Source organism: Panthera leo, chromosome C1, assembly GCF_018350215.1.
Source record: "Panthera leo isolate Ple1 chromosome C1, P.leo_Ple1_pat1.1, whole genome shotgun sequence".
NCBI classification, from domain to species: Eukaryota; Metazoa; Chordata; class Mammalia; order Carnivora; family Felidae; genus Panthera; species Panthera leo.
The window spans coordinates 90,818,735-90,834,662 of record NC_056686.1 but is presented as its reverse complement, the minus strand read 5'-3'; the positions used below and the strand labels follow the sequence as shown (position 1 = coordinate 90,834,662).

The following is a 15,928-nucleotide window of genomic DNA, read 5'->3' as shown; positions in this document are numbered from 1 at the left end:
CAAAACTATTTGACCTCTCTGAGTCTCCGTGTTCTCAAGAGTAAAATAAGGACAATAATACCTACCTCATACTGGTTTGAGGATTAAACAAGCAACAAGCAATATGCTTGCTATATAGTCAAGTGGCTATCTGAAAAGCATACAACAACTAAAGCAAATAAATAGCATATATACTAGATTGTCAAGTTGGTAAAGGAAGGAAAGAAAAAGACTGAAGAATAAGTTAAACATTTGGTTCTAAAGACTCCTGGATCTCTCATCTACCATGTCCCCTCCTTTCCCCACTTCCCCAGGAAAATCCAGGCTATTGATAAAGTATTTCTATGCCCCAAAGTGAATGTGATACTTGAAAATCAGTCAGGAGTATTGTCAGCCTTTGGCAATCATACTGAATCGGACAAGGTTAATCATGGTCACTTTAGAGCCTCCGGAAATACCGTGGGCCTTCAGAGGGTGGGTGGTCAGTCATGTCTATGAGGGTCAGGGAAATGGAGTTTAGAGTGATAGACGCAGCAGGTGTGTAGTGACTAATGCTGGGAACTGCAGCACTCACAGAGCCCCACGGAAGCTTGGCAAAGAACAGCAGGAGAGCCTCTAGGCCTCTGCCGGGCCACTCAATGGCAGACCAACGCAAGCCACTGAGACTCAAAAACAATCCAGTGTCTTTGAAGCAGCCAGACACCTTGAGGGAAGAAAAACCTTAATCCCAAGTCTTAAATCTCCTTTCCGTGCCTTCTGCCAATGATTTTGAGAAGATGGTGAAAGGCCAGTGGGGAGGAGAAATAGATGTTTCTAAGTCCAAGACTCAGAGCTGGTACAGAATGATTAGAGAAAATTAGGAAGTGTTTAGTTAAACGTGTACATAATGAGAAAAAAAATATAAATACTTGCTGAGCATTTTAAAACATCAATAACTCAGCCATTTATATTTTTAAATATTAAAAAGGGCACAGAGTGTGGTATTGATTTGAAATACAGGAATGTCATGCTAAAAAAATGTATCTGGTTTTGAACTGACAAAATAAGACCAATCAATCTGGTTTTATTCACATACTAAGGGCTACATTTCAACATAATGAAATTTTGCCTTATTAAAATGTAGGTTAGGATACTCAATATTTGTATGGTACAACAAGTAATAATGGCCCCATTATTAACCTCCTATTCTTTAAAAAGTTCCAAAAAAAGAAATAGGAATTGAGAGCCTAGATGTATCTATAATATGACAAACAGTTGCCTATTATCTTATTTTGGGGTCAGCAATGGTAACTCAATAAATTGTAATGTGTTTTATAAACCTGACCTATAATTGCTGTTTTAAAACAAAACATAAATAATACCAAATGGTACATCCAATTAATTCATTTCCAACTGGTTTTAATTATCAGCACCAATAATTATGTTCAGTTTGTATCTGGTTATTAGCCTTAATGATACTATATCTGACATTTAAGTAATTACTTTTTTACCAGCATCATCAGTAACAATAATTTTTTGCTTGTAATTAGTTGATTTGTCATTCATTAAGGCTGCTAAATTATCCTGTTAAATCATCATCCACAAGATGATCATAAAGATAAAAAAAATATTGCATGGGTACTGAAACCTGTCACTCACTTGAACTTTGAAGTATGACGTAGACTTGGCCTAAGAAAAAAAGAAATAATTTATTGATCTTCTTTAGGCTCTAATACGCCCTTTAACCTCACTTCCTTTACGGCTTAAAGTATATTTTTTAAGTAAAAAACCTAAATAGCAAAACACTTTGAAAATAATTTTCTTAATTTTCTTAAAAAGCAGATGTGATGGTCTTTTTGAAGTGTAAACTCACTATGCTACAGCCACCAGTTATTCAAACACTAATTTAGGTGTTGCTATGGAAGTGTTTTATAGATGTGATTAAAACCCATAATCAATTTGGCTTTTAAGTAAGGAAGATCACCCTAGATAGTCTGGATAGGCCTAATTCAATCAGCTTAAAGGCTATAAGAGCAGAGGCAAGACTTTCCTGAAGAAGAAATTGTGACTATGGAAAGCAGCCTCAGAACATGCTTGAGAGTTCAAGCCTACCCTTTCTGATAGTCTACCTTACAATTTTGGACTTGCCTAGCCAGCCTCCATAGTCACGTAAACCAATTCTTTGCAATACTTTTCTTTTCTTTTTTTTTTTATATGAAATTTATTGTCAAATTGGTTTTCATAGCACTGGGTGTTGTATGCAATACTTTTCTAAATACAGAGGCACCTGAGTGGCTCAGTTAGTTAAGCATCCAACTCTTGGTTTTGGCTCAGGTCATGATCTCATGCTTTCCTGAGTTTGAGCCCCACACCTGCCAGCACAGATCCTGCTTGGTGTTCTATGTCTCCCTCTCTCTCTTCCTCCCCTCTACTCATGCTTTCTCTCTCTCAAAAATTAATAACCAAACCTTAAAAAAATTTTTAAAATACTTTTCTAAATATATATCTCCTACTAGTTCTGCTTCTCTGGTTGGACTCTGATACAGCACGCTAGCACGAGGTGGCTTGGGTGTTGTATCAGACAGAAGAGATAGATAGTAGAAAGTACTCCTTGACCTAAAATGGATAGCTTACCATTTAAAATTTCATTAATGGATAGCCATTCACTTCTTTGTGTGATCCCATAAAAATGTAGATGTTTCTAGAAGGGGTAGCAGCATAAATATTCCTATTAAGACCTTCCCCTTTAAAGGTCCTCAATTCCCATGTGAGGCACTAAGAGGATAGAACCCATAAGTTGTAAAGATCAGGGGAGGAGTAAGCAGCAAATGGAAGTGTTGCTACCTCATAGCTTGGCCAAGGGCCAGTCTTGTCAGAACTAGTATTGATCCATTTAAGTTACTGTAGATTTCTGCTCCGTTATAAACTTGCCTTCTCCCAGGCAGGCAAGACCTTAAAGAAATGTACACGCATTAGGATTCCATTATCAAAAGAACAGTCACGCCATGTTTCAAGAAACTCTGGAAGAAATCTGGAAAGAACACAAATACATGGAGAGTAAATAACATGCTACTAAATAATGAATGAGTAAACCAAGAGATCAAGGAAAAAATTTAAAAAATACATGGAGGGACAGTGCTCACCAAGGCCGATGCCTGGCCCTCTAGCAAGACCAAGCCCCACTGCATTTTATTTTATTTCGTTCGTGGTTTTGCATAGACTAAAGTTTTGTGGGTTAGGTTCAACTCTGGACCTCCTTAAAGAGGACCCATTTTTTTTTCTTTCCAAAATGACAGCTTCCAGCCATGCACTAGTGTTAGATTTGCACTGGTTGATGCTGAGAGATACCAAGCATTTCAGCTCCTATAATTACAGAACTTATGTGGTAAGGAGGATAAGAGATGACTTCAGAGAAAATAAGAAGGTAAAGGATCCTGTAGAAATTCAAACCCTAGTGAATAAAGTCAAAATAGGCCTCGGAATAATCCATTGCAGGTCCACATTGGCCAACTGTATTTGACTGACAAGTTTATGAATGAGAATCAAGAGAAGTCCAGGACTTAGGGAGCTGGCACCAGGCACCTCCAACAGCTGTAGACCACCTTCAGCATTCATTCTCTGCTTGGGATGGGGGCTCTCAACAGAACACAAGTAGTCTCTTACATCAGCTTAAAACAGCTTCTTGCTCTGTCTGCTGTAGGAGCAGCTCAGTCAGATTTCCATTCTTCTGCAGCCTTAGTGGAAAAGGATGGCTCTCTCTTGGTTTGAGTATTAGAATGAAGACCTGAAGCTCACTCAGAATAATTCTGTGTATTATTGTGTCACTCCTCTTTTATATCTCATCATCACCTGTTTAGAGCACTTCCACACTTTGTTTTTGCTTCATTGACAGTAAACAGAACTGTCTCTCTAAAAAAAAAAAAAAAAAAAAAACAAAACATGGATACAAGTGAAAATGAAAACACAATGGTCCAAAATCTTTGAGACACAGCAAAAGCTATTCTAAGAGGGAAGATTAGAGCATTATAGGCCTATCTGAAGAAGCAAGAAAAATCTCAAATAAACAACATAACCTTACGCATAAAGGACCCAGAAAAAGTAAAACAAACAAAGCCCAGGGCTAGTAGAAGGAAGGAAATAATAAAGATTAGGGAAGAAATAAATGAAATAAAAACTAGAAAAACAATGAAACCTGGATCTGGTTCTATGAAAAGACAAACAAAATTAATAAACCCTTTAGTCAGTCTCATCAAAAACAGAGAGCGAGAAAGATACAAAGGATAATAAGAAAATATTACAAAAAAATTGTATGTCAACAAATTGGACAACCTAGAAGAAATGGATAAATGCCTAAAAACATATAATCTTCCAAAACTGAAACAGGAAGAAATAGAAAATTAGAACAGACTGATTACTAGCAATTAAATTGAATTGGTAATAAAAAAACCTCCCAACAAATAAAAGTCTAAGACCAGGTGGCTTCACAGATGCATTCTATTAACATTTAAAGAGTTAATACCTATTTTTCTCAAGCTGTTCCCAAAAAGAAGAGGAAGGAAATCTTCCAAATTTATTTTATTAAGTCCGCATTACCCTGATACCTAAAACCAGATAAAGACACCACAATAAAAGAAAAATACAGGCCAATATCTCTGATGAACACAGATTCTAAAATCCTCAACAAAATAGTAGAAAGCCAAATCCAACAATACATAAAAAAATCATTCACCATAATCAAGTGGGATTCATTCCAGGAATACAAGTGTGGTTCAATATTTGCAAATCAATCAACATGATACATCACATTAACAAGAGAAAATATAAAAACTATGTGATCATTTTAATAGATGCAGAAAAAGCATTTGACAAATTACAACATCCATTCATGATAAAAACTTTCAAAAAAGTAGGTTTAGGGGAAACATACTGCAACATAATAAAGGCCATACATGAAAAACTCACAGTTAACATCATATTCAATGGTGAAAAATTGAGAGGTTGTCCTCTAAAATGAGGAATAAGACAAGTCCACTTTCACTACTTTTATTCAAAATAGTAGTGGAAGTCCTAACGGCAGCAATCAGAAAAGAAATAGACATCCAAATTGGTAAGAAAGAAGTAAAACTTCCACTATTTGCAGAGGACATGGTACTCTATGTTGAAAACCCAAAAGACTCCACCAAAAAGCTATGGTAACTCATAAATGAAGTAAGTAAAGTTGCAGGATAAAAAATTAATATCCAGAAATTGGTTGTATTTCTATACACCAATAATGAAGCAGAAAGAGAAATTAAGAAAACAATCCCACTTACAATTGCACCAAAAATAATAAAATACTTAGGAAGAAACTTAACCAAGAAGACAAAAAAGATCTGTCTTCTGAAGACTATAAAACATTGATGAAAAAAGTTCTAGATGACACAAACAAATGGAAAGATATTCTATGCTCATGGATTGGGAGAATAAATATTGTTAAAATGACAATATTACCCAAAGCAATCTACAGATTTAATGAAATCCCTATCAAATTATCAACATTTTTCATAGAACTAGAACCAATAATGCTAAAAGTTGAATAGAATCACAAAAGACTCTGAATAACCAAAGCAATCTTGGGAAAGAACAACAAAGCTAAAGGTATCACAATCCAAGATTTCAAGATATACTACAATGCTATAGTAATCACAATGGTGTGGTAATGGCACAAAAACAGACACATAGATACATGGAACAGAATAGAGGGTCCAGAAGTAAGCCCACACTTATATGGTCAATTAATCTACAACAAAGGAGGCAAGAAATATACAATGGAGACAAGACAGTCTCAACTGATACTGGGAAAACTGGAAAGCTACATGCAAAAGAATGAAACTGAACCACTTTCTTACACCATATACAAAAATAAACTCATAACAGACTAAATACCTAAATGTGAGACCTGAAGCTATAAAACTCCTAGAAGAAACCAGGCAGCAGTTTGTTTGACATAGGCCATGGAAACATTTTTCTAGATATGTCTCCTGAGGAAAGGGAAACAAAAGCAAAATTAAACTATTAGGAATATACTAAAATGAAAAGCTTTTGTACAGCAAAGGAAACCATCAACAAAACAAAAAGGCAACCTACTAAATTGAAGAATATATTTGCAAATGATATATCCAATAAGGGGTTAATAACAAAAATTTGTAAAGAACTTACACAACTCAACACCACAAAAAACAAATAATTCAATTAAAAATGTGCAGAAGCCCTGAACAGACATTTTTCCAAAGAAGATATACACATGAGTTTCTTAGGAGCCAAACTTAGGAGTTTCCTCAAAAAATTAAAAATAGAATTATTGGACAATCCAGTAATTCCACTATGGGGTACTTACCCAAAGAAAATGAACACTTAATTCAAAAAGATATATGTGGGTGCCTAGATGGCTCACTTGGTTAGACACCCAACTCTTGATTTTGGCTCAGGTCATGATTTCACTGTTCGTGGGTTTGAGCCCCGTGTTGGACTCTATGCTAACAGCTCAACGCCTGCTTGGGATTCTCTCTCCCTCTTCCCTGCCCCTCCCCCACTCTTTCTCCTCTCTCTCTCTCAAAATAAACATTTTTTAAAAAAGATATATGCTCCCCTATGTTTATTGCAGCATTATTACAAGAGCCAAGATATAGAAGCAACCAAGGGGATCCATTGATAGATGAATGCATAAAAAAGATGTGAGATACACACACACACACACACACACACACACACACACACACACTATGGAATATTACTCTGCCATAGAAAAAGAATGAAATCTTGCCATTTGCAACAACATGGGTGGATCTAGAGGGTATAATGTTAACTGAAATGAGTCAGTCAGAGAAAGACAAATACCATATGATTTCACTCATATGAGGAATTTAAGAAACAAATGAACAAAGAAAACAAACAAAAAACCAGACTCAAATACAGAGGACAAATTGTGGTTGCCAGAGGGGAAGAAGGTGGGAGGATAGGTGAAAGGATAGCAGAGTACACTTATCTTGTTGAGCACTGAGAAATATATAGAATTTTTGAATTATATTGTATACCTGAAACTAACACTATATATTAATTATGCTTTAATTTAAAAATCTCTAAAAATACTCTATAAAAATACCCACTCAAGCAAACAGTTTGATACACAGACTACAGAATCAAAGAATATATATCTAGATTAAACTCTTTTAAATGGATAGTTTCGGGGCGCCTGGGTGGCTCAGTCGGTTAAGCGTCCGACTTCGGCTCAGGTCACGATCTCTCACTCCGTGGGTTCGAGCCCCACGTCGGGCTCTGTGCTGACAGCTCAGAGCCTGGAGCCTGTTTCAGATTCTGTGTCTCCCTCTCTCTCTGACCCTCCCCCGTTCATGCTCTGTCTCTCCCTGTCTAAAAAATAAATAAACGTTAAAAAATAAATAAATAAATGGATAGTTTCATTTTTGCTATACCAACAAATGTCGGTGTGGGTTTGGTAGGGAAAAAAAAAAAAGGCGGCCTACATAATGGAGGACTTCATGATGGTTTCAGTAAATTTTGGACTATCAAAAACATGATGCATATTTAAAATTGGTTAATTTGATCAATTTTTTTTAGATATTTAAGATATTTCTATAGATTTTGTTTCTGGTCATTTCTATGATCAGCCCTCTATGGTTGAGCAAATGACAGACCTGTCCCAAGATTGGAGGATTCAGTTAAATAGTAGAGAGATCAAAGACCTTGCTATAGATTTGGGGGAAAAAATTATACCATGTGCTTGTGCTTATGTCCACCCAGGATGCCATTCAAAAGAGAATGATTTTAAAATAGATTTACCACTGGGTTTATTTTGTTGACCTTGGGAAATGTCACCTCCATTTCATTCCACCTCTATTTTCCTCAAAGGAGCAGAGCTGCTCACGAGCAGGTGAAGGCAGAAACACGTGGCCAAGTTAAAGTAAAGATATTGCAAGTTTCTACACAGAGAGAAACATTTTCAGCTATCCAGAATGTTAACAAGGAATAGGATTTGTGTATCAGAAAAGTACTCTCCTGAGCATAGTGTCTTAGTTTATAGATTAGTGACTACTTCATTATAAACACAAATTTAGAGCTTTCTGAAATTATTTATGTTAGAGTCTAGTACTGAAGTCTTTTTTTTTTCCTTGACATTATTCTAAAATGGAAGGGAGAACATTACCCATGATTTCCTATGATAATTGTGGACTTCCACTCAAGAGAAGGAAAGAAAAGCAAGCAGAAGCAACATTTGAGAACTGTCTTCCTCATTTCAGACTGCGACTACATGAATAATCTTCTATTTTCACAGTAAAGCTCCCATGAGTTATACTGTGAAATTGCAGGCTACTTTTTCTCCAGAGATCTCAAAGTTCTTTTCTGGTATCAATTTGTCAATAGCCCAATGTCTCTGATTGTATGGAGCCCACAGGAATCTGAGAAAGCCTTTCATAGGCTTTATGACAACCAAGCTAAGGAGTATCAATAATGACTGCAAAGTTCTTTTGCCAAGTGCTTACTTAACTAACAAAAGACATTTCCATTAAAAGAAAAAAAGTATGGCTTTGAAAAAAATTGAAAACTCAAGGGCGACATATTTACATCCTTCTTAAATCTACTCAAGCTTTCATTCAAAGATTAAATTTACGCATGTTATACACTTACACAGTGCCTGGTAAAGTATACCCAATAAAATTCATTACTATTAACTTTACAAATATATGATAACCTAACATCTATTATTTATTAGTTATTGTGACTTAGAAAAAGTCATTAACCTTTTCAGATCTCAGCTTTCTCATTTATAAAATGGGGCTTTGCCACCTACATATTAGGATTAACATTATTCAAGATGTATGAGATCATTTTTAAGTTGTTTTTAATGGAAATATGAATTTTTAGTATAATTAGCCTGGGATTTGAACTTTAAACACTTTAGAAATTCAACACAGATAATAATGAACTATATGTAATAGCATTATATATCACAAATATTTAATAAACTGGGAAAAATGTAACACTGATGTTCTACCATTTATGGCTAGATTCCTTCAGAATAAAGTTTTTCTTGGTGACCACGCATAAATTCATGTCACTTTAAGGATGGCTGTAGGCAGATTCATGGAGTTATGAAGATTTGTTCTGGAACATTCTGAAGCAAAATTTAAAAAGGCATTTAAGCAGTCTTATAAATGCTTCTAACTGGAAAACAATGGTAAAACCAATAGTCCAGTGTGCCAGCGAAAATGTCATATAGTCTTAAATGAGTATTTTGGGAGAAGAAGGAACATTGGGGTTTGGGCTAGGATTATGGAAGACCCTCTGAGCATCAGAACTTATAGACATAAGCCAGGTTAGGTTGCTTGTATTTGAATTCTGTGTTCACTGTGATCTTTCTGACTACTCCCACATCTGAACAAGGACACAAACCCATGATACTCAATGACAATAGCAGTGACTTTGATATGTAATCACCTATTGTTAGGAATTATTATATATCTCACTTATGTAAGTGTCATCTCTCCAGCAAAGCTTTTGGTATCAAAGGCCTAAGTCAAACCAAGGGTCTGGTATGTATTGAGTGACTTTTTCTTATACCATATTTTACAGGTTTCAAAGTTAATGATGTCAGTGAATCTTCACAAAAACCATGCAAAAGAACCCGGAGCTCTGAAAGGTTAAATAGGCAACTTGTCCAAAGTTACTGGGGTAGGCTTCAATAAATATTTATTGAATTGAATCTCCATATCATCTGTTAAGTACCATGATTTGTGATCACTGAGCTTGCAAATACATAATAAGAGTTATAGTGCCTTGTATGGCACTTTCCCCTGTTTTATATAGTACTTTGCATTTTATAAAGTGCCTTCACCCACATAATTGTGTTTAATGATTGATATCTTAGAGAGTGGGAGAACATGCCAAGTGTAAGAAATGATGTTCCAGTATTATGTGGTAGGAAACATAAGGACAGCTGAGCAGGATTTAGATTAATTCATGGATGGCACAGTCATAACATTTGTTACTGTTGAGATAGATCCACAAAAGGAAATTATTTGAAAGGAAAGCTAAAGACAGGGCTTTGCTTATCTCCTTAAGCTATAATGTCCTTCTCTTTCTTCCTCCATCTCAGAACAGCTTACTCTTCCTTCAAAGCTCAGCTTAAAGACCATCTCCTCTATGAAACTACCACTGAGTTCTCTGAGTTTGCAATGAATCACTTCCCTCTGAATTCTCACAGCTCTTTAAATGTAGCTCTTGCATAGAATTTATTTCCTTCTGCTTAGTAAGTAACTGTTTATAAAGCTTCTTGAAAGCAGAATCTCCCGTTATCTCCCATTTTGCCCACCACAGGGCTCTGGCAGTATTAAATGAACTGGAGGGAACCCACTATTTAAAATACTGAATACTCCCACAAAATATCCCAAAGGGTGGTCTCATGCCAGATTCTGCATGAGGTTACTTCGATATTGTAAATGATAGCAAGGACGGTGGAAAGAAGAATCGAAGAGGCAGAAAAGATTATTGAGAGACAATAAAAAAATTAAAAGGTAAAAGTGCACAGAGCAGAGATTTGGGAAAGCAGACTGTTAGAAGAAAGCTCATCCCACAGTTATATATTAAGTGTCCACTATATCTCCGGCACTAAACTAATTTCTGTGGATGAAAAACAGAACAGGGCTCTGTCTCTGTTCTTCAAGGAGCTTCCAACCCAGTGTGGAAGGCAGTCAAATAACCCATAATTACAAAACTAAGTGCTAAATGTATTGTTAAGGGTAACTACCTATTATAATGTGGCAGTTGCAAGTCTTAAAAATTCTTGTTTTTAAATTGCCTTAAAAATATGAGGAAATGGGCTGGCTGGGTGGCTCACTCAGTTAAACATCTGACTTTGGCTCAGGTCATGATTTCCCAGTTCGTGAGGGTGAGCCCTGCATCAGGTGAGCTTAAACCCCACTTTGGGCTCAAGCCATATATATGCATATGTATGTATATATACATATACATACACACATGGAAATGAAGTTGGGGCTAGATTTCTAGTCTTGTGATGACAAAATTATTTTACTGTAGGAGTTTCAATAATAAAGTTGCATGTTTCCTATTTCAAAGAATATACTATGCTAAACTTATAACATCATTGAGCAAATCTAGCACTTGACAACATCCAGACTTTCTTCAAGAAGAATCAGTTTTACTTTCCTATCACCACCAGCATTATGATTATATACTCTCAAAGGAACTTTAATTTCTTCCTTGAAACATTCATCACTGTAGTAATTACTGGTATACTTGTGCCGTGTGTTTCTCCCTGCTTTGATCATGATGAGCTCTACGACACTGGGAAATGTGTCTGTCTTGCTCATCCTTACAGCCCTAGCTCAGCACCATGCACCTCCTACAGGCTCAATGAGTATTTGCTAAATTGGTTAAATTACTAATATTTGTTACTTTTGTCATTCAATAACATAAAAATAAAATTTCTCTATGGCTTGCAACAGCTTTTTCCCCACTGTGAGGTGCTAATTCCAAAATGCAGTGTGAGTCCAGAACAAGATCAAATTATAACTGAAATCCACATAGTGCACAAAACAGCAAGCACAGTTGGGCAGCCTGTGCCCAACACAAAGAAGCCAACCAAGTCTTAGATGGGGGCTGAGATCCAACCTATTTTCTCTTTTCTAAGACATGGCTCAAGGATGCATTTCTTGGAAACAGAACCTCTTCCTGATTCACATAGTAGCCTTGATAATACAACTTGTTGGCTGCCCTAATTGAACACACTATCCAAATACCATGTGTACTGAAATATAGCGGGAGAAGGTGAGAATCATGGATCTAGGTTTCACTTAACAATGTTATTTTTAATAAAGGTGTAATTGACATACAACATCATATTAATTTCAGGTGTACAACATAATGGATTAATATTTATATAATACTGCAAAAGGATCACCACGATAAGTCTAGTTAATATCTGTCACCATACAGAATACAGAATACACCATACAGAATTTTTTTTCTTGTGGTGAGAACTTTTAAGATATACTCTCTTAGCAACTTTCATATATGCAATACAATATTATTATAGTCACCACGCTGCACATTAATTACATCCTCACGATTTGTTTATTTTATAACTGCAATAACCCCCTTTTGACCCCCTTCAACCATTTCTCCCACCCCACATTCCCAGCCTCTGGTAACCACCAATCTGTTCTCTGTATTTATCAGCTTGGTTTTTTACTTTCTTTTTTTCTTTTTCTTTTAGATTCTACATGTAAGAGAGATCATATGGTATTTATCTTTCTCTGCTTAACTTATTTCATTAGTATAAGACCCCCAAGGGGTCCATCCATGTTGTCACAAATCACAAGATTTCATTCTTTTTTATGGCTGACCAATTTTCCATTATATATATATATCCAGTGTTAGACATTTAGTTTGCTTCCATATCTTGGCTACTGCAAATAATGTTGCAAGGAAGAATGTTTCATTTTGTTGATCAGGACTTAGTGCAGGTGGAAATCCATTGGATATTTTTGAGGAAGGAGATACTGTAGGTAATATGGCAGCCAAGAATATTGATTTGGGATCCAGCATTTCCATTTCTCATACTGAATTTCTCTCTTCTACTTCAAAGCATCCATGAGAGCCAACATATTGTGCCCATTCCAATATTTGATTAATAAAATAGCTTTTATTTAATTTATTTTCACATAGGTAATATTTGTTAACATTTTCTTTTTGTTTTTAGACACAGTGGTTATGCTCTCATTAGACATGTCTAGTGCATTTGTTAAAACACTATCCATTATAATCTCAGTGCAAATGCCATTGCATCCATGAATGATTATTTTAATACTTTGTTATTTAGAACACCTTTCATTTATTTCAAAACCACAATTGTGAAATTGTTATTTTAAATACCTCATTTGGAGCCAGACCCTCATAAGCAGTTAGTTAATAGATGTCATTGGTAACATCAGGAAAGGCCAGACAGTTCACAGAAAGGGGAACTAAAGGGAAAGCCTTCAGAACATCCCTTCAAAGCAGAATATGAAAATCAAAATGCCTTTAATTTTTTATCAACAGAAATGATCATCACAATGATAAAAATAATACTTATTGGGCATCTCCTATGTGCCAGACACTGCTAAGCACATCATTATCTTACTGTCCCTCAGAACAAAAAAGTGAAATAACTTGATTAAGTTGGAACTTGAACCTGAAGACTGTTTGAATTCAGTAAAATAGCTTTAAAGGCATGTACTTTCCCAAGTTAGACAACTCCACTTCTAAAAATACCTGGTTCTAAATGCCCAAGACCCAGGGATCTCGGAAACTTCCCATCTAGAAGGGGCAATAGACCCTTTCTTAGGAGGCCATAAAGAAGTACAAAGCTACTCCTTTACTGTTACTACTTCTAAAATAATCCCAAGTTGCCCCAAACAAACAAGCAAGTGCATAAAATATGTACCAACAGTGTACCTGTACTGTCAGTCTAAATGGAAACTTCCTGGCTGTGGTTTTAATTGGAAATGGAACCCTTCCCTTGCTGCCCAAATTTATTACAGTTACACATCACCCTCAGGTTTTCATCTAGGAGACAAGTCATTCTGGTGATGGATGAGGCAATATTTATATATCATCTTGCAAAGTAAGCAAGGAGACTTCCAGTTTAAAAGCACTATCGGCTATTGTTATGTTCTAATAATGAAAACAATGATTTTGGGAAAAAGATTACTTATATATAAACAATTTTTTAAACTGCGAATTTTGTATTAGTCATACAGATCAGGGCATACCTATCAATTCAGGTGGCCAGATGCAAGATGTTACTCTTAAAATTCATTGCCCTCTGTGGAAAGATCTAGTCAAAGAAGGTTCTCATAGTTTAGCTCAATATTTATTCCTCCAAATTTCATGCTTCCTCCTGTTGATTCACCATTACGAATATTCATTAGCTATGTTCATACAACTTCCAAGTGATTTACTATTAAATAATTAAAACAAAAATGAAAGATTAAGAGCCATGGTACATACAGTTTTATCAAAAATCCTGTTAATTATGGTTGCTATGATACATCATAAAATCCAACTATGAGTGCCCGGATAACTAAAGCAATCAAATAAACAGGATTTTTAAAATATTTTTCATTTAATAACAAGAGGAAACATATAAGAAAACAACACAAAACAAGACTTAGAAGAACCCTTATAATCTGCTGGTAGGAACGCGACACAGAGCAACTACATTTGATGAAAATGCCCACACTCTACAGACCACAGATTGGTTTCTGGGTGCACACCTTGAGGTAAACAAAACAAAATGCAACAACTCTTGATCATATGCACCAAGATCTAGGTACAAAGGTGGTTCTTGTAGACTGGATCGTAACTGCAAAAATCTAAAACTAAAACACACACACACACACACACACACACACACACAAACTTGCTAAATTCTCACAATTGAACAATGTATTTACCCAGTGGAACAGGTAGGTAGGTAGGTAGGTAGGTAGGTAGATAGATAGATATGGATATAGATATATATCCTTTTAATATGAAGGAACCATATCATATAGATCAAACAGATAGTTTACAAAAATAGTGTTGAATGAAAAATTTAAGCTACAGAATAGTTTTTTCAGGATGGTAACATTAAAAAACCCAAAGTCAAAACCATAAGCTGTTTATGAGCATATATGCTTCACATAAAAAATATATATTAACATTGAGTGGAAGGAAATACACCAAATTTATGATACTGGTTCCCTCTGGAAAAGGAAGGCATGGAAGGGATCCGAGGATGGAGACAAGATGGTTTCAACTCAGTCAGTAATATTTATTTTTTAAAATCCTAAGAAAAACAATGTAACGTCATCATTGTTAATTTTAAGTGGTGGTTGTACATACATCTGTTATATTAAGTACCTTTAATTTAAAAAAAACTAAAAAAGGAAAATATTTATTATACCTTCAAGATTAAGGACGTCCAACATAGCCTAAATACTTTAAAGAACACGTATATATTAGAGCAATAATCTTTAGTATGAATGCCATCATCATATTAACATATCTCTGTTTTAGCAGCTCATTTATTCATTCAACAAATATTTATCGAGCCCACCATGGACATAAGACAAAGTTCCTGCTCTCTGGAGTTTATATTGTGGAGGAGAAAAGAGACAGAAGCAGTATATAACATAATAAATATCCAGTCATTAGAATGAATGTTCAATCAGATGGTACCCAGTAAGGTATGGCCACTAACGTCTTTTCTGATTGGTTTGTGTTGATTCTGTCCCAGTTGTTAAATAGTTTGAGTATCTCCCTTATAATAAATTCAATGAAGAAAAATTAAGCAGACTCAAGGAATGGATAAAGGGTGTGAAAGAAATGCTAGTTTTTAGTTTTTTTAATTTTATTTATTTTTGAGAGAGACAGAGAGAGCACACAAGCAGTGGAGGGGCAGAGAGAGAGGAGACAGCGAATCCCAGGCAGGCTCGCCACTGTCAGTGCAGACGTCAATGGCGGAGCTCGAACTCACCAAACACGAGGTCATGACCTGAACTGAAGTCAAGAGTCTGACACTTAACAACTGAGCCACCCAGGAGCCCCAAGAGATGCTATTTAAATAAGGTGGTCAGATAAGCTTCTTTGAGAAGGTATTCACAAGACAGAGTCTTGAATAAAAGGTGGGAGGGAGCTACGGGAAGATTTTGAGAATGTGGGTCCAAACAACGAGGCAAAAATAAACTTAGTTTTATGCGTAACACCAAGAAGTTGCAGGCAGAGTGGTCTGAGCAAGGTGGGAGTGATCAGAATGGACTCTAGAGAGGTATTCAAAGACCAGACTATATAGTACCTTTCAGGCATTAGTAAGACTTCAAATATAGGGGTGCTTGGGTGGCTCAGTCGGTTAAGCATCAGACTTCAGCTCAGG

At 35.8% G+C, this 15,928-nt stretch overlaps 1 protein-coding gene and 1 pseudogene across 2 annotated transcripts in view; one reads left to right on the top strand and one right to left on the bottom strand.

Moving 5' to 3' along the window:
- The window catches only part of NTNG1 (netrin G1), a 386,331-nt gene that overhangs the window by 296,156 nt on the left and 74,247 nt on the right, over positions 1-15,928 (bottom strand). The window lies entirely within an intron of this gene.
- On the top strand, positions 3,179-3,848 carry LOC122228231 (annotated as a pseudogene).